Source organism: Bombus huntii, chromosome 10 (assembly GCF_024542735.1).
Source record: "Bombus huntii isolate Logan2020A chromosome 10, iyBomHunt1.1, whole genome shotgun sequence".
NCBI lineage: Eukaryota > Metazoa > Arthropoda > Insecta > Hymenoptera > Apidae > Bombus > Bombus huntii.
The window spans coordinates 5,566,752-5,594,648 of NC_066247.1; the positions used below are offsets into that span (position 1 = coordinate 5,566,752).

Below are 27,897 nucleotides of genomic sequence, written 5' to 3' on the forward strand. Positions count from 1 at the left end.
CAAACCATCGACTACCGCGTCGATCATCATAAAATTTCTCTAATCAATTAACCTCTCAACATGCAAACACGTCTGGCAAACGTCGTTCCATTCGTATTCGTTATTTTCAACGTTGACGTGTCCGAGACGCCACGAACAGTACATACTTTTGCGTTGAACCATATCAAATGGTATTTTTAGCGCTCATCCAGTCCTATTTCATTTATATGTCAAGGGGTTGAACAGTCGCGTATCAACCACCATAACGTTTCTATCTAGTCATCATTTCTACCTAATTTCAATCGTTCTCAATCTTTCACACAATCGAATCTATGATGAAATCTCAAACCTGCAATCTTTCGTACAATCCTAGTAATTACACGATCGGCTACTATAGAGCGTTCCATTTTTATTTAATTATCCCTCAATCTGCCAATCCTAAAATACGTCATGAAATGATCACAACATAATTAATCAATTTCTCAATTTTTGTTAATATGGGAATTTACATAGTTTCAAATGAAATTTTGGCCGGGCCTTTGGTAAGGTCAATGTCAAACATCTTTTTAAAACATTAGAAATTCCTTTCTGTCAAAGATATTATATTTTGCAGATATATAGAGCTCTTCCAACATAGAAACACTTTGAGATTCCTCTGTCGTATTCTAGTTAGACCAATATTGCGACGTGGATCCATAATCTGAACAACATGCTTTAGCAATCATGTTGCATCGCTTGGAAGGGTTTGGCACAGGTGTTCACGTACAGTTATCATGCCTTTTACATGCAATGATTATCGAGCCATAATGTTTACTCTTGGTCTTACGTCACTGGAATGTAGAAGAATAGCTCACTGCATCCTGTTTGCTCACAGAGCGTTCAATGGCCTTAAATGTGAACATTGCGCTGAAATAATCGAGTATTTCAAAATGAATGTCTATTAGAAACTTACGACGTTACAATCTTCTGTATGTACAGTCTCAGAGTACATCGCTTGGGTACCTTACCGGACTCAACCGCATTGCTTTAAATATCAACAATCTATTGTTATATCTTCTCAAACTTGTCGAGCAATTAGGAACTTTGTATACCGTGCTTAATCCTAGTTCGTAATGAAATCGTAACTTACATCGCCTAATTCAATATTGAATATTCTAGTCTGTCTAACTATCAAAGATCTGCATATCTCTCATAAATAGTTTCGACGTATCTCTCAGAGTTCTCGCAGGGCATTCAGTTTCCTGTAAGTCTTCAGTTCTTTCCTCGACCTGTAAAACCTAATCTTCACCGAAACAGAGCCTAGAAGCGGACCAAAGACGTAGCTACGTAGGGAAGAAAACCGCACGAAAATCGGTTCGACGGTTCCCGAGCTACAAGGTAGCAAAGAAGCAAACAGACAGACAGAGAGACGTTGCGTTTTAGATGACGTAGAGATGACACGTCTGGTCTTAAATTACATTGAGATTGACATTGAAATTGAAGAGCGAAGTATAGAGACTCGGGGATCGAAGTATAGAAATTGGAGGACCGAAACGTACAAGTCCGTAGCTACAACGTCGTAGGTAGAAGACGGGGCTAAACACGAAATCCAACGAAACGAACGCGTCGCTTCCTCGCGTTTCCTCCGCTTGCCAGAACTCTAGGAAAAGATTAATCAGCGTCGTGCCGTCTTATCTCTTCGCCACGATAAACTCTACACGAGTACAAGTCCGTAACAATAAGAAACGAGTACCCAATTGCGAGTATCTCCTTTACGTTCACGGGAATCCCCATGAAACGCATAAAGGCGCAGCGGGGGAACTCGCGGATGGGTCAGGTGTTTTAGGGGGAATGGCGGTATTTAAGCGACTAAGAAACGTTGGCCGCGGTAGCCGAGGGTGGAGAATAGGCGATGCCAGATGGACGAAAGGATAAGATTCTTTATGGTCGGAGATAGACAGATACAAACAGTTTCACGGTGAGTCGGTAACAAGCCGGCCGGTGATCGATGCGAGCGTCCTGCGATGATTTAACTATCCTCGCCGACGCGTCGGAAAATAAATGCTGAATTACTAGCAATGCAACGTGTTAAGCCCCGTTCACACCTGGCGGATCTTCGTGGATATGAATGGTGAAGAGCCAATCCGATTTTGTTCAATTCCATCGTGATTCTATGTCGAACTAGATTCCAAATTACATTTGTGTAAGTTTCTTTTATTTGTAGCATACAACGTTATACTTTAACCGGTTATTAAACAACGAAATGATAAACATACATATATATTTGTTTTTGGTGAAATTAGTTAGAATTTTATGTTGTTGCTTCGTTACTGTTATTTTAATGTAATTACTGTCGTATCGATAAGGAAAGTCGTTATGCAGGTTCATGGTTTCGTCCATTTAAGGAAAGTTGGTTAAAATACGCGAAGAAGAGCTGCATGCGATAGGATGCAGGTCTTGAGAGTCAGCAAGAATCGCAGTCTTTATTACGCGGTTCGAAACAAAAAGAAAATAAATCAAAGATAGAGAAAGTACGAGAAAAGCAAAAGCAGGATTGCACGTGCAACGCCTGGCTCGCTCGATTTTTAACGTCGAAACGATCACATCGCCCGATTACGTCGCACCGCGCGTACGTTTTTCCAACAATCGTATTGTATCTTGTTTAGAAAAATATCGGATAAAAATGCGCTTTTACTGTCAGTAATTCGTAAACAAAAGCTTTTTACCGCAGTCAAGAAAGCATTTGATCCTGAAAGGGTTAGACGAGGTTAAACGAGACTTATGGAAATACGTCAACGTGGATGGCTCGTTGGATCGAAGAATTTCAAGTTACATTTCCTGAGTTCACTGAGATTATGAGACGTTGGAACACGATAACAGAACAAAGGAAGAGCGATAAAAAAGGATAAAGGGACTGGCGATTCAAAAGTATTGGGCGAGTAGAAAATTTCATTTCCAGGTAGATCAAACGCAACATTTCCATTTAACAAGTGTAAACGAGGCTTTACGTCGCTGCCTCTGGAAAAGCCCCGAGCGTAATGCAAGCTTATCTGCGAGCTAGAACTAGTATTTATTGCGATGCTGACGCAGGCTGCGTCGTGTTTGACGTTAAGTACCGAGCTGGGAATAAATGTTAATAAAGCGGTCGGTGGTTGGAATACGCGATGAAATGAGTTGGGAATGTTAGGCCATAGTGAATTCCAGTGCTTGTGATACTTTGGTACTCGGTGACAGCAGTTGGATTAAAGTGTGTCGTTTCTTCCACCGAGAATAAATGCTTCAATAATTGATTGAAAGGGACAGGAAGAAACAGGTTGAGGATCATTGGACGATGGCTCCTGGTAGTTAGGGACAGTCATTGGAGACAGATAGTAGTTTTTCGAAGTTGCAGCGGATGCTAATAGAGCAACAGATGGTTGAGATGCTTGCTATTACTGAATAGTTTTCACTCTTAAGTGTATTACTGGCGCAACGCAAATTTATATTGAATACCATTAAAGTCATCTTTAAACCATATTTAATCACACACCTCTAAATCAATTAAAATTTCCAAAGCATTTTTTTCAAATTAATTAGAAGCGAGAAATTAATTAAAATCTAGAGGAAATGAAGCGTAATATACGAATAGCAATACGATTGCTCTCTCTGGCAAATCAATAAAAACCGTAAGGGTATTCTTTCCAAATAAATTAAAAGCGAGAAATTAATTAAAACCAAGGCAGACAACGGACGTACACGGATAACAACGATAATTCAATAGCATTAAAATCAGCCCCAAACGATCACATCCAATACGTGCCTCTATTAAATTAATTAAAACTCTAAAAATATCCTTCCTACTATAATACAAACTATCATCTACCTAATGTAAAAAAAAAAAAAGGACTCGTCGATCTAAGAAAGAAGCTTCAGTTTACAAAAAAGAAAAAGAAGAAGCTTCGCGTGACAAAGGACGGAAAGAAGAAAGAGAAACATAACGCGACATTCCATACTCTACACTTCTCCTAAGAATAATTCTCTCTGTCCCATCCCTAAACGACCATACTCGATCGGATACCTCTGCCATCTTCGCTCGTAAAAACTTATATTTAATCAGTAAGCCGCTACCGCGAGCGGGACGCTTTACGATTTATCCCGAGTCGTTTGATTGAACGCTTTACGACAATCTTTCCTCTTCTCCAGTGCCTGCACTCTCGTTCGCTCTCTTTATCCTTCTTTCCTGGTCGATTTAATTCCCTGTCGGAACGCTGGAAGATGGGGTCGGTTCGTTATCGCGAAACACCGGCGTTGAGAGCGAAATAATGCGTCGTGGGCGCAGATAACCGGTTTTACACGCGTGTCAACGATAGTCAAAGCCCCGCCTTAATCATTCTAATGTGCCCTGAACCTCCTTCGTTCACCGTTCACGGCTTCTTATTTCCCAAGACGGCCCCGGACCGTCGAAAATTACGATAACAGGGTAATCGTTCTCGATGCGACACGAGCCGGCCTCCAATGCTTACCCCCTATGGTAAAATGGCGCCGTTTTATCGGCCATTCAGAGGAGGCCACGTGAAACCCGAATGACGGTTTAGCAAACTGTATGGCTGGAAAAAAGTTCCAATTAAATTTTATGTTTCATTAGGCCAGCTTGAGTAGATTGCTTATAGCCGAGGAATTTATAATTTCTCTTCCCTTACATATTTGGAAATTTAATGAAGATTTCACATTTTTTTTTTCATTTCGCGTGCTTCTTCAATAATATGCAGTTATGGTACGTATGCCCGTGTAATAAAGATGATATGTGTGATATGGTTTATCTGCGCCAAGATAAATAAAGGACATAGTTCGATGTAAAGTAGTTCTTCTATCTTTCGTTAATTACGATTTTATTGATTCGACGATTGTAAATCGTAGGATCGTAAATAAAGCGTAATTAGTAGCGCGGTAACTACAGAGAGCATATATCCTTATTTTACAAGCGGAGCATTTTCTTATCAGCTTCTATATTGCCTTCCAGTAACATCAAATTTGTGTATCCTTCTGAAAGCATACTATATTATAATATAATGGTAATAATAATATTAAAAGATACTATATTTGGATCTAGTTAATTAATATATAGATGCTGTAATAAATGCGATGCCAGCAACTCTATAGACAGTTCGAAGTTGTTCCTTTTTATGAAAGAACAATTACAAATAAACATCTTCGATCCCATTCTCGTTGCAACTTCGAATAGCTGATAATGTCGAAGTGGTCGTAACGCAATGAACTGACCACACGTTGATGTAATGAGATTGAAAGTTGAAAGTGTAGAAGAAGGATGCACGCGGTATTGGCTTCAGCAATGTTGCGAAAGAAACGAATTTTCAAAAGCACCGAACGCGGATGCCCAGACGATAATTTATAGCGTATCGAGATCGAGGCAGCACCGATCGCGATAAATCTCGATCTTTATGGTGATCTGATGCGCGCACGCCACATGCTCTATGGTTATATCCGCCCACTTTCGACCCCATCGACATCCGCCCTCTCGCGATACATGCTATTTATTTTCCCATCTTGGCCCCCACGACGCGCCTTTCTTTTTCTCTTCTTTCCTTCTTTTCCTCCTCTCTTCGAACGCTCGACTCGTCGAGATTTGCCGGAAGATCGCGGATCCCTCCGTTTATTTTCACCGTTTCGTTTCGTCCATTGTGTGCCACGTGCAGAAAGTGTCAACGGTCTTTGTGCTATTGCGGTTATTGCGCAGGTACATTAGTCGAGCGACGGTGAATTGAAAATTATCTTGTACATTGTTTTATATATATTTGTATATCGTCATTTTGCATATATTTTGCACATAATTATATTGTGTCTATATGTATGTATATATAATATATACAATATAACATATAATATATGTGTACAATATATACAACATATTTATATATATAATAATTAATTAATATATATATGATAATTGTATATATGCAAATATTAATATATAGTATAATAATGCAATATATATACACACACATACAATCATATTGCATCTCGTGGCTTTAAATCACTAGGACCTACACATAGGCCATAAACGTTCTTCCATAATAACACTAACACACTCCTAATATTGTACTATCCACTGACCAGGCCCATTTTGGAATATGACTGTATTATCCGATCGTCTTACTGGAAATCGCGTAGTTGTAAAATTGGGAGTGTTCGACATAAATTCCTTAGACTCGGTGCTAAACGACTGGAGTCTGTCCTACGTCTGCTGTTTCTCGCATTTATGACGCGGTTCTTAGCGATTTGAATCTTCAATCATTGAGCAGTAAAGGGACAACGTATGCTATCATTTGTGTTTGTGAGATATTCAAGATAGTCGGCAACAGTTGGCACATGTTTGCCACTTATTTTACTACAAATCTACACGAGCTACATATAAGACAAACCCACGTAACGGAAACCGGTAAATAATGTCAAATTTATTAGAATGTTGGAATAAACGTGCAAACGAGTAGATCCTCGCTACCTACATCTACCTGACAGTGTAACGCTCGATATATACACTGGAACCTAACTTCAAAGGATCCTCCAAGAGATATAATTCCACTTATAATACCATTACTCAAAATCCAGCCACCTGCAAGATCTCGCGTACAGCCTGCAACTAAAAGAACAAAGTGGGGAAAAAAGGCAAGTTACAAGGAGCAAAAAAGAAATCACTTTTCGTGAGATTCAAGTTGGGAACGATTCAAACCTGATCTCGAACGGTTGGAGAGGAAGCGCAACCGCATAGGCGCGGACAAATTACACGGCGGTGCTCACGGCGGTGCATCGATTTATGTCGACGCAAACAGTGTAACAGTTAAGCCTTAACTGTTAAGGTCTCGCTGGCATTAGCATAATACGTTGGCCGATCGATTATTTCAATAAATGTAATCGGAACCGGCATTTAGCGGAACTCACTGCATCAGATAAGCTCGGATGGGGAATAATGAACCGCGTTTTAAATTCCCCGCATCCTCTTTTTCTACTCCTTTACATATTCATTGACGCTATCACCAACACACGTGGTCCATTCGACGTTTTTCAATCTTCTAGATGGCAATTCATCATGACGTTTCGAAATTCTGGAATTTTCTCTTGCTTTGATAACGTACGTATGTATGTGTTCTTTATCGTAATTTGAAATATCTGTTACAATTTGCCAGTTACGCGTATACTTCAAAGTTGCACGCTTTACACTTACTTTCTTTCTATTTGCTTATCTATGATCCGAAGTTCCAGAGTTTAGCTTTCATTTTGAATTATATTGATATAACAAGGGAAAATAAATTTTCATCCCCTTGTTATGTTAATCTGGTCGAGCATCGTAGGTAAAAATTGAAAATGTATAAACTGTTATATATTCGATTGATATTTACTGTTTAATAAATTCTAGCAATATAATTGTGATATTACTGATATCATGTACTGGCGTCTTTTACTAATATCATAAATCAGTAACAAACGAGCTTCGAAAATTATTTATTGATTTTTCATTAGCTGCTAATGACTTTCAGAAATGAGAATTAAAACCAAATAGACCATTAAATACACGAGTTAACAGCTACTAAATCGCAATAATATAATCGTACCCGTTAATACTAATACATAATATTACACGTCCTCGTAAAACACACCTATTAATACCATCAGTAGTTATCAAACGAGCCTTGTAATGTAACCTCCTGTACAGTGAAATAGTTACTTGAAATAATTACTTGCTCGCCATTTTTCTCAACTTGGCAAAATATGCACTGACAAACATACAGCTAATTAATGTTTAATATCTAGAATAAATCGTAGCAAAAGCAATGTAACGTGTTCCGATGGAATTCGCCTATTAATACCATAAACCAATATCAAACGAGCTTTGAAAATTCTTTGCTAATATCCACAATGAGAATTAGAAATATTTAGATCATTAAAGGTACGAACCGATATCTGGTGAATCGTAATAACAAAATTGTACCTATTAATACGTAATATCGCATAATGTTACATACCTTCGTAAAATACACTTATTAATAGCATCAGTGATTATCAAACGACCGTTAAAATATGACCTGCGCGTTGAAAGCGTTAATTCAAGAATCTTGTCCGATCGCATAAAAAGAACGTCATTGAGAACGCGGCTGAAGATATATCGCCGTGAAGCTCGGCTCGTCCGGCGTTTCACGAGATCTTTAAATCAAATCGAAGCTTTGGCGGTGTCAGGACGGGCAAGATGCATCCCCCTTCAAACCGGAAGGAAGCATTTCGCGCGTTCGTTTTCACGCGTTCACGATCGAGCTTAACTACCTCCTCGCGGTTCACAGTCGACTATGAATTTTAATTTTTATAGCGTGATCAAAACGATCGTTGGCTACTAACAAAGCCGCGAATACGAGTTGCTTGGTCTATTATAAAGTGGCTGACGTTTGAAAGATACAGGAAGTTCTCCGCTTTATTCGTAGCGCTATAGTGGAAACAGAGTAGGACTAAAATAGAAAGAGTAGAGTAGAAATAGCTAATCGCAAGGGTAAGATGCGGAAATGTGGAGGAGGGAAATTGTTACTGATCGGAAAAGGCGAATAAGCAAACCGTACACGTATTTTATCTAGTTTAAATGTAGACGCCTTAAAAGTCTCGTAAAACGTTGCTACAGCTTAGATGCTACTAAGAGAGGGATATATGGCAGATAAGTAAACCGACGATAAACTGATCAAGAGGTTTGCAGGAAAAGCGTAAGAATAGTATATGTAGCCAACTAATGGTAAGTCACAGGTATATATGTAACAGGTAACGTATAAGTTAAATATAGGATAGTACATAGTATATAGTATATAGTACATTATACGACAGTATAATAATAGTAGTAGTATAATAGACAGTATAATAAATAAAATAAAGATATACGTATATGTTTAATTTTTAGTACTGGATATAACGTGGTATGTGTTTGGGATGGGAATGCGAGTGGGTGTGGGTTATTGTATGTGGTAAATGGTCTAAGAATCGTACTGCGATGAGTGGGAGTTGGAAATGTGTAAACCGAGTGCATTTTGTGGCCTGTGAAATCGAAAACTGAATATGTTGCATTACTACTGGGATAGAAATAAATCTGAAGAGGATGGCGTTCGCTGTGATTCACATACGTATGTAACCTAATTAAGAAGAAAGATATGCCATAATTGTATTTAGAATTCTAGAAGATTTATTAATTATAGTATTTTATCGGAAATTTTATACAAAGGTAAATTTACTATAACGAAGTGAATAATTAATTCATGAAAAATAGTACGCTACATATTAATTATATCAATTAATTGATCATTATATTGAAATTATAATTAACTTATAGGGAGGCTTGTAATTACCTTTATAATGATTGTATTTTATGTCTCTAAAATAATTATAGTATTGCTAAAAAAAAATGAATAAAAGCAAGACACGAATGCTCTCGCCCTTTACGATCTCGCGTAATTTTCAGTGAATGGAATAATTACAGACAATGGTGTTTTTTATTCAATCCGCGTAGTAATTATCGCTCCAGTTTACGACTGTATGAAATTTCTAATAAAACGCACAGTTACCGTAATTACACTCAAGGAGTTTCAACTCTGTTAATTTGTGATAAATTAGGTATGAAATTATTTTAGAGGTTTATAGATACTCGTGCTATTAATATCCACACACATACTCACAAATTGGCCCGTATCATTTACTGTTGCCCTATGAAAATTTTCTCGATAATCTAAACCAACTTAGAGAAAAAACCATACTTTCAACAATAACTACAATGCATAAATATATATAAGGAAATGACATATATTTTCGTAACACGTCTAAGAAACTAGGAATGACTTAACATCTGCATTTATATGCAACTAAATGAACGTAATGTTCCATTTATATCGTTATATCAGTAATCAACACGCGCTTCTACATTCGTCTCTAATTAAAATTCAGAAATAACTCAATTACTTCGATCTTATGCCTGCTAACCACGTACTACCGACGAACCTTGCCTTGAAATATCCTGTTATATAATCTAACCACAGCGTAGGCATGTAATATCATTATACAACTAAAAACGTGATACAGGATTGTAGAAATTTTGATTGAAAATTCTTCAGGCAGAAATTTCTTTACAAGTAAGAAAGAAAAGTATTACAATTTTCACTGACTCCAGAATTAATAACGTTCTTCTTTTACTGTACACGCCAGAATCCTCTTCCACAATAATTTGATGGAAAATCAATGGTGCCAAAGTTGCAAAGTGTATGTTGTGAAAATCTAAAAGGTAGAAAAATGTAAAAAATATTCAACTATATTGCTTCAGTTATGTTAACAAAAATATGAAGGCACATAAAAATTCACAATGTATCCATAAACCTCTTATTCACGATTTTAGTATATCTTATTTTATTGTATTTTAATTCAATGCATATTTATGTTATTGAAGTTTATTTGTCAAATGATATAAGCACATGCCTTGTAACTTGTAACAATTATTTATAAAAATCCGTTTCTTTCATTATCAGGCTTGTTGCTGTTCTCAAGATAATTTATTCCTATCGATAATTTGTAATTTCACTTGTAAAATTTCACTAACAAAATTATACTTGGACTGTGTTCGAATTTCGAATATTACTTATTGCAGAAGACTTTCCATTAAAATTGCTCGTATTAATACGTGGAAGAAAACGAAGAAGGAAAAAAAAGGACAAGATTTTTCACCTGATCGGCGTCGCTATTAAGCTTCCAATTAGGGTCATGTTGTACAACGCTCGGAATAATTAGGGGATCGAGTTCTTACGATCTATACGATCAGATACGAAGTGTGTAGTATACGACACGTTACACAATTTTGTGGATCGTTTAACTCGTTCAGGATCGCACTGAATTTTTTGTTGGAAAATTACATCCAACGACACGGTTCTCCAAGAGTTGTTAACTTATTTTTTATTATTACCTCCATTTAAATGTTATGTAAAACGCACGAGAGACGATCACTGTGACACGTTAACGAAGCGATAAAAATAATATTCTCTAACGAGTATGATTATCCGCTAGAAATTTTTGGCTTTAAAAAAGACAAGTGCGTTTTCTAGATTTTAATAGAAAAATAATAGTTGGAATTGTTTCAACCTATAATAAATTAGTTCGATAAATTATCTATAGTACAGAGAAGAAAATCTATGTCTTAAGGAATATTTAATAATAAACTGTAAAAGTTTAGAAATAAAAACTGTAAAATAAAAATTGTATAAAGTTTAGAAATAGCTTTTCAACAATGTACAACGCAAAGATTAATTCTGAACTGAAGACTCGAACGACACTTTCCTAATTTCCAAACAAAGATTCAGCCTGAAATTTGCAATCGGTAGAAACTTCAACTTGAAATCCACGATAAATATTCTATGACGATATGTTCTTTGAAGCAATACACTCCTCATCCGGTAATCTTAATCAGACAGACAATAAATCTACGCGATACATTAATTCGATTCTTGATAAGTAATTTGTTCCTCTGCATGTACAATACTTCAGCCATGGATCGGTATCATTCATCATTCTAAATGTAATCGTTTCATCTTCTTGTTCGTTTAATTACGAAATATCTTGTACTGAAGGAAGTGATGGGAAAAATTTCTTTTTTAATTTAATTCTTAATATTTATGACAGCAAAGGTGTGAAATAAAATGAATTGTTGGGATTTTCGAGATTGGTAGAAACTTCGCGTGTATTCAACGACATAATGTTGATATATATTGTAAGAAACAATTTGTTAGGATGAAATATTATTCTTCGCAAACGATATAATAAAACGTAAGAGCCTATTTAATAAATGAAAATACATACTGCTTAATTTTGCCAAATAGAACCAAGCCATTAAATGTTAATAAAAAGAAATTTGAATTCTAAGAATCATTCATTGGAATTTTATTCATATTGAATTGTACGAATGCATAAAAATCAGATAAAATAATATGATATAGACAAACATTGAAGAAAAACACGCTTGGAAAGGAAAAATATAAAGTATCAGGAATAACTGGTTTAATAAATTATTACAATTTCCATATCAAATTTCTATGTGTAAAAAAAGATACTGAAGCAATAATTACAAAAGCTATTAAATCCATTACATGGCCTGTTCTTCAGTTAATAATATTGTGCAGCGAAGAATTTTGCGAGCGAACGGTACAGCATTAACAAGCACAATTTTCAATATGTATAATCTAAACTAGTTTACAATTAGAGTAAACCAAGATATCAGACTCCTTCTTTGGAATCAAGGTCATCCAGTAAACGTAGAAAAAATTAAGTATTAAAAATCTAATTACAAGCTCTGATGAAAGCATTAAGTACACAGTCTTCCTTTTTCAACTCATTTATAATCAATAATTATGTTGGTGGGGCATTAAAATCTCAAACTTCTCTTTAACCATAAAAAAGATAGAAAAAGATAAAAAAAAAAGATCATCTCAATAGGTAAAAGGTAAGAATTTAAAGAGATAGCACAGAGTTACATAACAATATCGTTCCTTTCTTGATTGAAAGTAAATTATAACATTAGTATAATGAGCCCCTTTCTTTTATTCAGTTCTCGAAAAAGCTAACAAACAATCAAATATTCTCTGCTTTCCATTCTACAGAATTTCCTAATCGAGCCCATTAAATCTAAAAGACATACCATAGTAGCCATATCAAGATCGTCAAGCTACACTCAATGGGCAGCCAGACCAATGTTTCATCCAGACGAACGAAGAAGGGCTGAGGAGCAAAGACAGCAAAGGCTACTAAACCTATCAAACGCTTCCTTTTTTCCAAAGAATTTACCAATTAAAGGAAACTCTGAAGGACGCGGTAAATTAACAATATCAAGATCATCAAGCTCGCTCAATGGGTAGGCGGATCGATTCTTCATTCAGGCCAACGAAGAAGGACCGAGGAACAAAGACAGCAAAAGCTACTAAACCTATCAAATATTTCCTTCTCTCCAAAGAATTTTCCAATTAAGGGGAAATCTGAAAGACGCGTTAAATTAACAATATCAAGCTCGTTCAATGAGCAGGCAGATCGATCTTCCATCCAAGCTAACGAACAAGTACCGAGTAACAAAGGAGGCAAAAGCTCTACTTAACTTATCAAATACTTCCTTGTTCCCAAAGAGTTTCCCAATCAACGCCATTCAAATGTGAAAGACGCGCTAAATTAACAATATCAGGATCAACGAGCTCGCTGAATGGCCAGCCATACGAATCCTTCATCCAAGCCAACGAAGATGTACTGAGGTGGAAAGAAGGCAAAAAGTTACTCATCCTAGCCAGTGAAAAAAGACTAACGAAGAATGAAACAGTGAGACAAAGTAAAACAAGTTTCGTTCTAAAATGAAGAAAAAGAGGGGGAGTGGAGGGGGGGGGGGGAGGCAAAAAGGAACGACGAGACAAGTTCTCGTTTTCTATATTCTTCCTAGCGACTGTACTCACCTTCTAGCACCCTCGTAGGGACCCAGTCACGTTTTTACCTGTGCCTCTCTGCTCCCTCGTGTCCCGGTGCTCTCTATCCGTCTCTCTTCGCGCGATGCCAGTCACCGGCCCTGACTCCTGCCGGCTCGCCGTTACGCTGTTAAACGAGCGAATCGCCAGTAGCTATCGGCTCGGCCGCATCTGGAAAGAATAAAGTACACGTTACGAAGGGTAAGCAAGCAGTCGTGCAGCAATGCAAGCCGGGACTAACGTAGACTGCATAAGTAATAGGGCCGCGGGCTGACTACGCTTCTCTTCTTTCCGCTAGCGGATATACACGGCTGAAACCCGACCAAGGATCGAACTCCGTCATCCCTCGATCGTTTCCGTGACCGAGTAACCCTCCAGGTGCAGTTGGAGGCGTTCTAGTCGACTTGTTATACGGATTGAAATGTGAGCACGTAAGTTAAATGACAGGAGCGAGTGTGCGAGCACGTCTGACGATGTGGATAGTTGTTTGGGTACATGTTGCGAGTGTTATCAAGTGGAAGAGAAGGTTTTCAGGATTTTTGATTTGGTTTGGCTTTGCATTAGGCTATGGTAGAGTTTCGTTGATCTGAATTTATCGAGAACCAAGCGGTTAGTATAACAGGATTCTATTGATTTTTCATGCGTGTAATCGAGATCGTCAAATAGATGGATTTTATTCGTTGATAGAAATTCATCTGATCAAATTTACTAATAAAATTTTACTGAAGATGAGTTCAGAGATGGTAGATGTTGAAAGTTGGCTTGTGATTATTGGTTAATGTTGATTATCGTACAATTTGTTTCGCGATCACTGGTTAAGAACTGGAACAGTTTCAGCTGTAACGTTCTGATTTCAATGTATCACTTGCCATATTTCAATAAGAAATCATAACACATTCAAGTTTACAAGCCCAGGTAGCAGATTCATTATCGTGAAATTATGCATATCGAATCTCAGGATTTACCGTAATTTAAAATCTTCTCGCGGAAGGATATACAATGATAGCAAAATACTGCCAAGGGCAAATTCCATAGAAAATACTTTTATTTTAAATAGAAATTTTTTTAACCGCGGGAAATTGCAGTAGACCAAACTGCTTGAGACTTCAGAATACCATCATGATCTATCATTTTCTCCACAAAGTATACGCAGCCACGACATAAAAACGCCACAGGCAAATTACACGAAGAACATTTTCATTTTAATTCGAGGTATTACATAAAAATTCATTTGCCCATACGACGCGGCATTTTCAAAAAATTCCAATTCGTTAGCATAAGACTGCCTCGAACCTCGGAATACCACCACGATCTATCATTTTACCGAGAATGAATATACAATGACTGGCCTACGACGCCAAAGGGAAATTATATTGCCCGCGAACTAGAATACGCGCACGAACAACTAAATGGAGACTTCAACGAGTGGAGACGAAGAATTCGCTCGCGGTCGAGTAGTATCAACAAGACGATATTCCAGAATCATGCTAGGTAATGATTTCAGGCATCTCTGTTACCACAAGCAAACAACCGAAAGCGTACTTCATTTCCATTCAAATGACTTCGTTCTCGGATTATAGTACACTGATTTCTGACCTGGCTCAATCTTTTTCCATGGTTATTTCGAGTCATTTGACGAAAATGATGTGAACGTGAAGATAGCGCAGTTTTGTTGAGGTAATAATATGAGACAGGTTTTTGTTCAATGAAAATTGTATCACGTAGCAAAAGGATTGTGGCGACGTAATGGTAACCACACATACCTATCGAAATAATTTTATGGCAGCTCTTGTGGTTTCAAGGATAATTTTATGGCGGATTTTATTGCGTGCTACACCGCAAGAATTTCATTGGTACACAAGTGTTCACCTATGGGACTCGGATCGTAATTTCTGGATTATTAGCCCAACCCTGACGAGTCTATAGATTTTATGAATATCGAGGATTCAAAACGTTTCTAGGATATCTAGTATTTTAAGGACTCTACGAATTTTTATACTTAAAATCAAAATCCATACAACTAGGATTATAAAGATCTCGTTCCTTTAGGTACTTTACAGAAATATACATGAAATAATTATTGAACAATTAGATCAAATCTTCAAAAATTGCTTATAAACGTTTATCTATTACGAATACTAATTACAGCTAAAATGACAGCAAAACTTCCAGGTAAAACGCTTTTCAAATACATCATCCGATCTGAACTTCACCATTTCAGCATCTACAACAGGAAGCTATTATGGAAACCCTTGTAACGAGTGCACAAATAGATTCCAAACAGAACGCCAGTCTACCTTGCTCTTTTTTCTCATGCATTTCTTTTCTTCTCACTCCTTCGTTCCTCCTTCTCTCGGTTTAATTACAACGCCACACCCTAATCGGTAAACGTCTGACACTTAAACGCCACAGAAAAACGGTGTTTCGCCCATCAGCAACCGCGAATCCATCATTGCACCCATCAGTGCATTACTTCGATCCCTTCATTTAATCCAATTACCCGAAAGATGCTGCAGATATCCGATCCCCTAATTGTTTCCAGCGTCATAGATCAAGACGCTTTCACACTGCTTTGCAACGGTGCCACCCTTGTAACTGGCGTGAACGATTTACGCGACACGGACAGAGAAGGAAGCTTCACAATGAAACGTGTGATTACCGATTTCAAGACCAGACTAACGTACGGTGGCTGTTTTCGAAGATCGCTGAGAATCGAGTAATCAACCGCGTGATTACCGGCATGAAGATCGAAGATAATACGCGAAGCGGGTAATTCCTATCCGGGAAAATCATCAGCCGACGAAGGCGTGCGTTCTGGCAGGAAAGCACCGGCATGGGACTAATCATCATAGCGTCAAGTTTCATCCGTGAAATCACTGTGAAATGCTCGATGAAAAGATAGAGAGGTCATGTGCTTTACTATACTTGATCTACGCTACATCATCGGTCATCACTCTTCGCTGCGTTACAATCGTTGACTAGTTAGCCTCGATGCGCAAAGAATCGATACTTAAACCTGTTACGAATTTCTATTCTTCAACGTTGCTCTGAATTTAGCTAACTTGTAATTTTGTAACGTTAACGAGGACCAAAGGTGGATGCGCGAGATTCGTGTAAAACATTCTTACGCCTATGTTGGATAAATTGAAAACTGAAGGAAAGGATGCCGAGTACGTTGGAATTCAAATTAATGGCAAAAGAACATAAGTTAAGAAACATCGCTCTTGTAAAGCGTATGCGCTCACTTCTTGTACTTTCACTGTGAATCTACGGTAGAACCTGGATCATGCGAAGCGACGTGGACCGGGCCTATTTCGGATAATGGGAAACTCGCCTAATACGGGAAATACGCGTGTAACAGATGCAGAAATCCAGAGAAGGCGCATGAAAATATAGAGTACGCCTAAATTATAGCGCTTGTAAATATTCAACAGGCGAGATACAATCATCTAGATCGCAGATATTAGATTTCATTTCCTTAATTGTTCTTGGAAAAAATATGAATTTGCATGAACATTCTACCCTCTACCTTTTTATTAACGACATCCACAAGATGCAGGCACTTATGAGACATAAAATAACAATGGCTAGGAATTCCGCACGTGCCATTAACGTTTGCGATTCGCGCGTGATTCCTGCTGCCGCAGGCGCTTCGATCCTCCATGTATAAGCGTGGTTCCGCGCGGCGGGACGATTTTCTAGCGCGTTGGTTAGAACACACCGGAACCGGCTGGTTCTCGCGTATTCATCGCGCGTTATTGCTACGCGTATCGCATACTCGCGAGTATTTAAGCGAGCTACGTTCAAAGCGGAGAGGACGGTGGAAATTACTGTTCGCCTCGTAAATCGATGCAACGTGCAATTTACACCGCGAAACGGCGCTCCTTGCCGCCGTAAAGGCCCATTACGACGTTGCGCGAGCCCGGCTGATATTAAAGCCAACATCTGCTTCGGGGCGTGCATCGATACACGGCTCACCCTTTTAAAGAATATTCCGAGGATATTCTATATCATACTGCTCCTTTCTTCTGATTTTTCCTATACTCTTATCGCCTTAAGTGCCTCGTACGTTATATACTCGGATGTTTTAGCCGTTACGTTAGTAGACTATAAATTATAAGCGATAGCGGGCAAGTTTGGTTTTGAAGAATCAGTGAAGTAGACAAACGAAGCATGTGGATCGGTCGACTTTAATTATAACGAGGTAATTTGAAAGGTGGGCTGAGATTGCAGCAGCTATCTGCTGCCGCCGGGTATCGATACTTGGAAAATCTTGGAATTTCTTATCATTTTTCACGCATTCTTATCGTATCTGGTACATTACACACACTCAGGTGTTTAGTGATTAAGTGAGTAGACTATATATTGTAAGTAGTTATATATATGTATATTTGTACGTGCATATATGATAAGCATTTATGAACATAATTAAAGAAGTGGAATGGAAATAGAAATTTATCTACTTTAAACCTTGTACGTATTTTTATATTTTTAAGATATATCTTTAAAATACGCGTAAACATCGTCTAATTACAAGCAAAGGTGGGCAATTTCGGTTTTGAAGAATTAGCTAAGCGGGTAAATGATACTAGTTGATAATACCAGTTGGTGAATTTTAATCACGGTGTTTGAAAGAATTTAGGTTGATGTTAAAAGCAGCCACTTGATTCAGGGCGTGCATCGATACCTGGGGAACCCTTTGAAAGTATATTTCAAGGCTACTCTACATCATACTCTTCCTTTTGACATACTTCTATCGCCCTAAGCGTCTAGTACATTACGTACTCAGGTGTTTAATGGCCAGGTCAATGGACTATAAATTATAAGCAAAAGTGATCAAGTTTCGTTTTGAAAAATGAATAAAGTAGATAAATGGAGGATACTTGTCGCTGGGTTTTGATTATATCAGGTGTTTGGGAGTTAAGATGACGCTTGAGCTTGTAAATGAAGATAATCAGGTTTAATTTGAAAAAGAATAATCAGGAAAAGCTAAATGCATAGAGCAACGCGTCAAGATTTATCGAGTTCAAACTTTTAAAATCGATTTTCTCGAAAACCAGGCTGCAAATGGAGAAACCTGTATCCTTCTTTTGCAACTTGTTTTCATGTGACAAAATGATTCGATCAGTTTTAATGATTTCAGTATTTTACGTCTTAATGCATTCCGCCACTTTTCTTACGCTGAAACAACTTCATAAAATATAATCAGATAAACAAGTTTTACCTCGTTCGAATTTCAAGTACATATATTAAACACATAGTTACAACACGTATAACATAGTATATAATCCTAATTGGTTAGACCCGTTTTACAATGTACAAGATATTTTACGGCCTATATGCATAATATATATATAAATTTATATATATTTATATATATATTTAGAGATCAATGAAATATTCAATTCTGCAGCCCCGAAACTTATTACGAACACACACCTGCAGTACCTATAATGTGTACGTAATTCTAATTGTAAATTGATCAAGTACACGTAAGATACAACGTATATTATAATCAATAAGAAACGATTATTTTCCTATAATTCATTTTTTAAATCAGTTTGATATTCATTTTCACAACCGTGCGCTTCCTCGCAAAATACAATATATATGTATATACTCAACCGAGAACATTTATAACAGACCTCTCTTACTAATCTCATCACTGGTAATGACGACCCTAAACCTACTACTGCCGCTATAAATAATTTATTTCCACGACCAGAAGCAAGACCATGGTACCGAGTTGCACTAATTACGTAGCAAGCAACGATCATAAGCAAAATGTTGCGAACGCCATCTGTGATAGCCGCTGTCCGGGCCCGTATTAATCACACAGACGATCGTAATTTCCACTAATTACGCTTACGATTATAACCGAAACGGGACGCGAAACTAATTACTCTCGCAACCGTAAGCAGAAATAAATGTACGTTTGCAGTGAAACCGCGCGGCGGCAATCTACGTTTGCTACGTTAATTATTCCTACGATCACGAGCGAAACGATTGAATTACACCGCACAGATGCCACTTCAAAAGATGGCGAATCTCATTTTCCTAGCAGTAGTATTTAAGTAATTCCATTTGAGACAAAACCAGATAACCTGTTACCATCGAGAACTTAAGCTCCTCCAGATACGTGTGATTCTATCGTCTCGCTTGGAATATATGAAGATCAGAGAGGGCTTCTCGAAGATACAAAATATATTTGCTTATCTCATAGAAGCATTTAAGGTTTCAGATTAATTAATGCGATTGTGAAATCAATTTACGTGTTTAAGGTAGGAAATTTGATCAGAGCTAATTTATGGGGATTCGTGTAAAAAGCAGGATACAAAATAGACTTTTTTTCATTTCTAGAAAATACACGTAGTACATGGCTACGTTAACAAATATTTAAAAAAAAATGAGCTCACATTTGGCTTAAGTTTAGGTTAGGTAATATAAAGAAGGGAGTTGCGGAATTCCAAAAAGCGACTGTTTCGTGATAGGTTAGGATTAAGTTCCGTTTCTCAAAGAAATTATTTTAATCTTCGTATTCCACACGTTTGTGTTACAACCCGATAAAATTTGATTGTTAAAGAAAATATATATATATAAATGGCTACCCATAATAATTGTAAGGTTAACGAAAGGTTACAGAAGGTGGTACACTCGTCCAGTGTCGCATCATTTTTCAGAAACCTTTCCACTTTCCTAAAACGGAGAATCTCCACGAAACAACTCTATTAAACTTTTCAAAAGCCAAAATATCATTACTTTGGAATCCTAAAAGGCGACTCTCGCGCAAAATTAATAACTCGAGGCGAAAAATCGGCCACTCTCCCCTCCTAACCTCTAAAAAGAATTTTCATGAATAATTCATGATGAGACTCGATAATGGTACTTGTCGCGTAAAGATACGGAGAGATAATTAAGCAGACGTTAAACGAGAGTGTCAGTGGCAAATACCCAATGATTATTCGTAAATTACTGAAGTGATGGTTATTGATGATCGTGAGGGTGCCGCTTACGGTCTATTTTTCACAGAATCGACGATATCGTTCCGTTCGAAAGAGATTCGATCTCGCGTGGGTATCGATCGAACGTAAATTAGGGTTAGGTAGCGTCGATACGATGATCACGATTCCAGGAGTCGATGAAATCGTTTCGAGATGAGAGATGATCGGAGCTTAGAGAGAGGCTCGCGCGCTCGTTTTGAAATTGTCGGTTCTGTGAGATGGCAATCTTCGAGTTTCCAAAGGGTAAATGATGATTTCATACGCGATAGTCTCGGATACTTATAGGTTAGGTATGCAGGATTTAGAGATAAAGATGTTCCGGGATTGAGTTGGCACTTTTAAATCCATAATGTGAAAGTAATTTTGTAAGATTATGAAAATGATACCTAGTTATGGAACAAGGTTGTCGATAGTTATTTTTGCGTTATAAAGTTTCCCCGCGTTGGGAAAGATAAGAAAGACATTTATGTACGTTCTCAATAAATGAAATACCCTGTATCTCTGCGGAATATGATTATAGATGTCCACGATAAATGAAATACCCTGTATCTATGTAGAATAATTTTCTCTAGGATAAAGTGTAGAATAATCAAGATAAAGAATAACAAAGATAGTTATAAATGTCCATGATAAATGGAATATCCTATACATATATCTCTGTACAATAATTCTATCCAAGATAAAACGTATAATAATCAAAACATCATTTTCTTCAAGATCTACCATCCAAACTTTATATCGTTCCAAATAAAAAAATTACTTTTGTAACCATCATAAATGAAACACGCTATACACGGACCTAACCAAACATGTGCTCAACCTTCTATTCGGAATCTACAACTTTTTCCTCCAGAACTTCTCCGAGATTACTAAGAGGACATTTTTGTAGCCTCAATAAATGAAACATCCTGTATGCTCCCTAACCTAAAACCCGAACATTCATTCGCTTAGAAACTTCAACTTTCATATCATTTCATATCATTGATAATAAAAGAAATGTTTCTGTAACCATACTAAATGAAACACCCTATATTCTTAATGTATACAGTAAACATGTATTTCATTCGCAATGAAACATACTTATAACATCATTCACGCTGCATCTATTTCCACTTACTAATAAATTGAAACAACCAGATTATCCTCATACCTTACCACAGAAGTTCTAATATCGTCTCCTTATTATCATGTTCCACAATATCGTACTTCAACTACAACACGCTTAACAATACACACATCCCATTATGAAACAGGCGTTAATTCACATTCACTATACCAAACGAGTTTCTGAAAGCTGACACATTCATCTTCGCCTCACACTATTCTATAAACACACTATAAAGGTAAATTATCTCGCATGTTCGAGTGTTTGGTGGAAAATTCGCGGATCGTCTTGAACAGTGATTGTTCAAATCACGGTGATTTGCGATTCACGCGTAAACGTCGAGGGAACGCGTGACAAAAATTCAGGCCGCGTGCGGCCGCTCGTAAATTTCCGGGACGAGCTGGGATAATATATAGAATGGGACGAGAATTTATCGCGGACCATGCTGGACAAGGATTCTGCGTCAACGGAAAGCGTTGTTTCCCGAAATAATATGCTCGAAGCCAACCTCTGGTGCAACTATGCTACACATGTTGCAGCAAAGGATTTCTTAATAAAGGAAGATGACGACTAATGATTTTGGCAGACGTGGAAATTTTGGAAACTTGCACATGAAGGAAGATAATTGACTTTTATTATCTTCACGTGTCGTTTCTATATTCTTTCTATATAGTTTAATTAATTTATGTTGCTTTTTACTCTTAATAATAATTTTTTATATGGTCTATTTAATTTCTTTTGAAGAAATGAAAAATTTGTGAATGAAGAACGAATGATAATTGGAAATTTTGATTGATGCGTGAAATTTTGGAAATTACAATTTTCTATCTAAAATTCTTTGGTTTCCGATGCATATTACATTATAAATAATAATCGATAATTTTAATAATCAAACTTTGACATCATCTTCTTTAAAGCTTAGGTAAATATATAAAAGCAAGATTTCTAATTGAATATAATAATTATAAACAGTACATCTGCATATTTATTCAGAACATAACCTTTCACTGTTCTCTATTATTTTCGAAGAAATATTATCAGTACTGTCCATAAAAACACCCAACTTAAATCATGCAACAAACACTTCTACCGCGAAAGGAAACGATGATAATCACGTAAGCAATATTTCTTCGACCGAGAAATTGAATTTCGATGGGATATAAATTTTCCAGACAGCACCTTTTTAACAGGTTAATCATTTCTCGCCATTGAATGGAGTCATGAAACCGCGAGAAACGTGCGAGAAATCAAAAGGATCAAAAGTCTTGGAAGGTGTCCATACGAGAATTAAGATTGCACAGGCATCGTGTAAGTTTCGTACAAGGAGCAAAAAAATATGGATACCTAAATGTCATCGTAAATCTGCGGTAGCTGACGCGGCCCTGCCCACCAAGCGTGCCTGCAAAATATACACTGACGATAATTTACTCGACGCGGATCCGTTTCCATGTAACTCTTCCGACGAAAACGTGTAATAGCCCCTCGTTTCAAATCCGTGGAAATAGTTGCAAATTATCATAGACAATACACGATGTCTTTACGAGCACCAAAAGTTTGTTATGAGGACGTTAACTCTGATCACTATTGTATGTATGTCTTTTATAGGTTATGTTATAAATTTATGTAAATAATAATCTTGTTTATAAATGACATTAAAAAGTATATGTCCATATGAATATTATTTATGTAAAAGTGATATATGTATTTTAAAACAAATCTGCTTTTTGCTAGTATTCTAGAATCTTACAAAATTACTAAACAGAAGCTTACTATGTAAAATAACTTACAGAATCACCAAATGTAAGATAAATCACTAAAAAGAGATATGAAGTTCTTTGTATAATCTTCATTAGAAAACCTTTATTAGATCCTAAAGAAGGTTGAAATGTAAAACCTTATAAAATTATTACATTGAATTTTACCATAAACTAACCTATAGAATTACCAAAAACATAATATGTAAATCTCATGTGAAACTCTCTATGGACTATCACCAACATTCTCTTTATTAGATTCTAAAAAAGATTTTAATATAAGACCTCATAGAACAAATAAACTGAACTTCTCTCTTAAAATCTCTCTCTTATAAATGAGTTCTATATAAAACATTGTACCAAATCTCTAAATTAAAATCTGCCATATAAAACAACCTATAGAAATGCAAACAAAAAAAATATAATCTAACCTTATATAAAATTTTCTATACTACCTGTAACAACCAAATTTTGTCAGATACCTTAAATATATTTTCCAACAGAATGCTTATGTAAGTACCTATCCTCTTAAAGAATCCTCCTGTCAATGTAACATCCTATATCAGGATTTTTAGCCTCAAAGGAATACTAAAAAAAATAAAGAAGGAACGCCATATATACCTTAAGTTTCATTCGTAAACACATCGTTGCAGCCAGTGAGTTTTGCTCGGTGAAGTTGAGTCAAAGGGATACGCACGCTTCCTGTTCGATTCCACGGATTGCAATAAATGATTATTACTTCATCCCCGTACGCCTGTCTAGAATTTGAATTGTTTCCGAGTGCGTCGTGTGTGGTGGCGGCAAATCGACGCCATTAAAATTGCACGAACGAAGCACATAGGCAACCACTGAAACAACTCGCGGCTGTGAGAACAATCTCTGTCGAAGTTCGATAGCCCACAGCGTTTATCTTTGTCTGCGTATCGCGTATCCTTTGATTGAATCTCGCCCGGCACTTTTGTATTTTTACGAGTCGAAGTCGGAAGATAGATACAATCGAAAAGTCGGCTTGTACCAGCTACACAGGGGAAGCTACGCTTGAATGTTTTTCTGATTTATTGCGAGCGATTGCAGCGCCCTCATCAAGTTCTGTTCACCATAATGGAAAATTCTATACATTGTTGTGATATTATTGTTTTATACACTAATAATATCGAAATCATAGTATTAATAGACTTCGTTTTAATTGTATTGAAAAATATGTAAAATTGGTATTTATATATACGTTTTTCTTATTTCATTTGTTATGTCTACTTTTTTGAAAACAATAAAAGATATTTGAATATTAAAAAGATATTACTGAATAATGCTACTTTAGGACATTGCTAAACTACAAAGACTGATGTATAAAATATATCGTATTGTTACGCATCTTCTATGTGTGGAATGTAATGTAATTATGTATACATAGAGGGATACTAAATATTAAGGTTAAGGTTATGTGGTGCTTTAATTAGAATTTAATTTATGGGCTATCCTTATGCATTTTTAATTCATTCTTTATTTATTCCAATCTAATCATTCAAATTTAATTTGTGTTTGTTTGATTTAACTCAATTTTTGTGATATTGGTAGGAACTTCTGTTTCATAAAAGACACTGTCTTTCATTGAGGTGGATTGTAAAGTAATTACATCTGAACTTATAAAAAATGAAATTGATGATACACAGAGATAAGACAAATGCAACACCATATCACAAAGATTTTCAGAGCCATAGAAGCTCAGATATGAAAAAGATATTTTGAACATTAACATCATATTTTATAGTTTATCTTATTGGCAAGACTTCACAATTTTTCAAACAGGACAACCAGTTATTAAAGGAAATGCTCGCATGATCAATAAAAACAGGTTTGTGCAAAAAATACTTCTAACCAAACGTAACCTAACTTCTTCCGTTCATCAAAGAATCTAAGGCTTTAATCATAGTCATGAATATCAATTTTCTCCAATACAATTCCTTAATTACTCTTTAACCGCTTATCAGTCCCACTGAACAAACAATCATTCATTTTGGTTAACATAACTTCAACCGCGCTTTAAAAGCAATTATAATCGATCGACACGATATTTCAACCGAACGACTCGTGAAACGATACTAACGAGCGCAAGGACAGATCATGTTAAAATAGTCAGAGATATCCGCGTTGTATTTGCATTTAATCGCGGGTATTTCGTTTATCATTAACAATCTTGTCCTCTCGAGACCAGTGTACGATATTAATTGTACAGTAAGACGTATATTAATAATGGTTACCGGTTATATGCACAAAGATAGCACTAGCCATGTAATTAGCGACAGTTTGATGGTAATGCACCTGACCAAGAGGTATCGTAAAGATGAGGAATCCGTTCTTCCCCGACGGCGATCCATTCAGATACTTGCTGATTATAAATTACCTTAGTCTACGCGTATTATTGTTTCCGCTGTAACAGAAGAAGCCCATGCAAATCAGCCTTTATTAATCATTTCAGTGTTACACGGTAATATAGAATATATGGAAAAGTAAAGTAAAATCAAATAATAAAATTATTGCTGTTGAAGTGCATTATATCTATATGAATACACGTAATTTACTAACCGAATTAATGATCCTTCACTATTCTCTGTTTTATGATTATGATGGAAAATTTGATTCTGATTATAATTTTATGATATAAAATATGTATAATAGTATTAATAGCTTGTAGTATTAGGTGGTTTAGATCTTCATGAAATTAAGTTTAGTCATTGCTTCGATCATTCCAATTTTTCATAACCTCTCCGGTAAAATTAGAAATTTTTTATACATTAAGCAAAATCACGTTTTCAAGTTTACTGAACTAAACTAAGACTTTGACTGCTTTCATAACTCTGAATTATGTTCAACTATCTAATATCGCAAATATTAATCAAGAAATAAAATTCTCAAGCTTGATAAACTCTGTGTGTAGTATCAAACGCAGCGTGCCTTGAAATATCCATCAAAGTAAATATCCGTTTATTTCTTCATACATACCGCTTTTTCCTAACCTGTTACGTCAAACATGAACATCCGAAAACAACTCAAACGCTCTATTTCAACCACTCACTGCAACCAAAATTTCGAACCAGAAGTCACACGATGCGTCGCAAACGAATTCTAGCCTCTTAGCCATGCATATCCCGCGAGAACAAAATAAAAAGCGCGAAAAGAAAGTTAAGTGAACAAAGTCGAACACAAAGTTGGCGTAAGCACATGTGGCGTGCGTGGCGGACACCTCGAGATCGAATAAGTCCGGCTCGTTAATTACAAGTTTAATTAGTTACGCCGCGGTCGCGGTGTAACGAGCGGTTTGTATGGCAATAGAGCCGGGCGTCGCAAAAACCTTCTTGAATTTGCATAAAAGCGTACCTACGACGTAGCACGCGGACGGCTGCAATTATGGGCGAATTTATTAGGGAAGTGGATGGTTGGCGCGCCGGCGCGAGCGCGCGCGCAACGTCGCGCTTAATGGCGCGCGTTTTCTAAATATAGGACGCGAACGAAGGCGAACGAGGACGACAGGAAGAGGTGTACGACGAACGTGTCGTAGGAAGGCTTCCTGCGATTCACTCGGGCCGGAATCAGGCGTTATTCGTATGACTGGACATGTGTCTGCCCTTCCATTGTGATCGGCCACCACTAACACTGGTTGCTACTGTTGCCCGTGAGAAACGACCCGGCGGCTTAATTAAAGGATTTACTTTCGCCACGAGCCACGCGTTCGCATCTTCGCTACGTGCTGTGGATCGTGAAACGTCGAATCGATCGTGGGGTCCCGGTTGTCGTATATCGGTGCATAGAGGAAATCGATGGTTTGGGTGAGGTGAAGCGCGCGGAAAGCTACGCTGAGCTAAATTTAACTTCTAGTGAAAACAATTCCGCACCTTTGTATCGAAGTAAATATTTTTAAGCTTAGTACAGCGTAACTTTGATTTCAGGTGGATGCCAGGCTTTAGGCGTTTCAATTAGTGGGCCGAAAATTGGTAGAATTGTAGAATGCTTGGTAGCTGGTGTTTAGTATTTTGTATTTTATTTGTACTTTATAATATATAGGCGAAATACCCGGTACGTAGTGAACAGTGAGACTTAATGAAGTTCGTAAATTCTGTTGATGGTAAGTGGATGCTAAAAGTAGGTAGTTGAATATTTTGCTGATATTTTTCATTAGCGAATAAGTATACAGCAATGATAAGTAATTTCTAGAAGATCTCAGTGAACAGATATTTTTAATTTTTAAATATTTCAGAAATTATTAAATTGATGTCTAAATATGAATTTTGATAAGGAATTCCCTTCGAGTCGTTACGAGCCGCAGCGCAATCCGTTGATTTATAGACTCTGCTAATTAACAGAAGCAGGAAATCACGAGAGAATTACTTGAGATTCTGTCAAATGTAATGAGAACAATATAAATGGTGCCATTAATACGATTTTCTACATAAATGTAAATTATTACACTAATCACTCGAATCACGTGAGGTACTCACACCTGGAGGAACTGTGTGTGCGAAGTCGCATATCCTCTGTTGCTATTGCAGAAGGAAACAATTCTTTGCGATGACTTGATGCTTTCT

At 36.9% G+C, this 27,897-nt stretch overlaps 1 protein-coding gene across 2 annotated transcripts in view; it reads right to left on the reverse strand.

Annotated features, from left to right (window-relative positions):
- The window catches only part of LOC126870035 (conserved oligomeric Golgi complex subunit 1), a 257,074-nt gene that overhangs the window by 101,217 nt on the left and 127,960 nt on the right, over positions 1-27,897 (reverse strand). Inside the window, exon 2 of one of the 2 annotated variants that reach the window (XM_050627391.1) lies at positions 13,449-13,628. The gene's annotated coding sequence lies outside the window, so the exon portion shown is untranslated. Of the gene's footprint in view, positions 1-13,448; positions 13,629-27,897 lie in introns of those variants that run through there. The other variant, XM_050627394.1, reaches the window with a different exon arrangement.